We start from the raw sequence: 1,853 nt of genomic DNA on the forward strand, positions 1-1,853 counted from the left end.
TTTCTTCATGTCTGGACTGTCTTGCTGTCAATCTGTTTTGTTTGTTTTGTGTTCTTTTGTCTTGTTTTGTTTTTCCTATATTAAAAAAAGGACCCAAATATAAAGGTAGGTAAATATACAACAGGATACATACCCCTTAGTGTAGAAAAATAGGGTGGGTCAGGAGAAGAAATAGCCTCAAATGTAGGGGTAGGAAGGGAATGTTGTTAAAGTAGTAAAATATTCTGTGTAAAAAGTTGGAAAGAGCAGTCTCCACAGCCTCAGAGATGAAGACAGAGATTTCTGTCTCAGTGGGGTTCTCTCCACTCAAATGTCCAGAAAAAGGGAAATGGCAACTTCTCTTCCTCCTGTGATAGGTATTCACTCCAGTGTTCACTCTGGATTACTTTCATATTTATATAGATAAAAGTGCTTCAGAGCTTGGAAAGCAGATATTTGCTTTTGTGAGTTAAAAGTCAGCATTTGCAGCAGCAGCTGTGCTCCAGACTCCTCTATCTTGGGCACCACTGGTTGCACTAAGCAGGGCCTTCTTGGGGGAAAGACTCTTCAGGATAGAGATACATCTTAAAGCCAGTCATCCTGTGAAGGCAGCCCAATCAGATCAAAGATTTTTCCAATTGGTTAGCTTCAGAGTTTCCATAGAAGAGAGGCTTTCGACAAAACACCTCTGTAAGGATACAGTCAATGGTCCACATGTCCACAGGCATTGCATATGTAGATTGCAGAAGAACTTTGGGAACAACCACAGGTGTAAGTGTCATCTGGTAGCTATAGATTCTGGCCAGGCCTGCTTGACTTTCAGCCAGCAAGAATGTTCCACCACTTCTCACCAGAATGTCCTCTGGCTTCAGATCTAGATAAATCATGCATTTGGCATGAAGGAAATCTAGGCCTCTTAGAAACTGGTGCATCCTATCTTTGATTGACTTTGATAGCAATCCTGGTGGGGTGTTTTGTCCAGACACATACTTAGGTCTTGGTGTATATATATGCTCAAACACCAGGGTTTCCTTGATCTCTAAGTCAGTTTGGGTCATGGCACAGGTGTCCATCAGCCAGACAACACTGGGATGCTCAAAATCCTCAAGCCACCTCAGTTAGACTACATTATAAACTGTGTTGATGGAAAGGCCCTCTCCGGCTCCTCCTTCATTAGAGACTATAACACTCTTGAAGGCCACAAAGTTGCCACTGTGGGGATTATGGGCCTTGTATATGTCTTGTAAGTGCTGACACCAATTTCAACTACTGGCTCATATTGAGAGGTAGTCATTCTCAGATCAGGGGAGACCCTCATGCCAAACCAGAAACTGATGGGACAACCTGTTATCTGGGCTCCAGAGCCAGTTCCTGTGGCACCATATGCCTCAGCTTGGTCCTGGGCAGCTAGATGCTACAGGTCCCAAATAATCTGATACAGTATTTCTGTTTAACTGCATAAACTTTTCATATTATTTTAAGAATGAGTGTTTTATAAGTAAGACAATATCAGGGCATTTACTCCAAAATATTACAGAAGAAAGGCATTTGTTCAGCTCACCATTGCTGAGTCCTTTAATTTCTAAAAGATTCTTTCAATTAGATATTAGAAGATACTAAGGGATTATTGTCAATTTTTTTAGATGTGATAATAACATAGTGGCTATATATATTTAATAAACATAAAGCCTTTATCAGTAAAGCTGATAAAAACCACATACTGAAGTGTTATGAAAGAAATGACATGATGTCTGAAATTTTCTTTAAAATACTCTGGGCAAAAATGTTAACTGTGGGCATGGGAGGTTGGGGTGAATATATGAAACAATTGGCAAAATGTTAAAAATTGTTGTAATGGGGCAATGGATATACGG

At 40.2% G+C, this 1,853-nt stretch overlaps 1 pseudogene; it reads right to left on the reverse strand.

Moving 5' to 3' along the window:
- Positions 1 to 372: 372 nt before the first annotated feature.
- LOC105885275 (cyclin-dependent kinase 4 pseudogene) lies at positions 373 to 911 on the reverse strand (annotated as a pseudogene).
- Positions 912 to 1,853: the final 942 nt, after the last annotated feature.

Source organism: Microcebus murinus, chromosome X (assembly GCF_040939455.1).
Source record: "Microcebus murinus isolate Inina chromosome X, M.murinus_Inina_mat1.0, whole genome shotgun sequence".
NCBI classification, from domain to species: Eukaryota; Metazoa; Chordata; class Mammalia; order Primates; family Cheirogaleidae; genus Microcebus; species Microcebus murinus.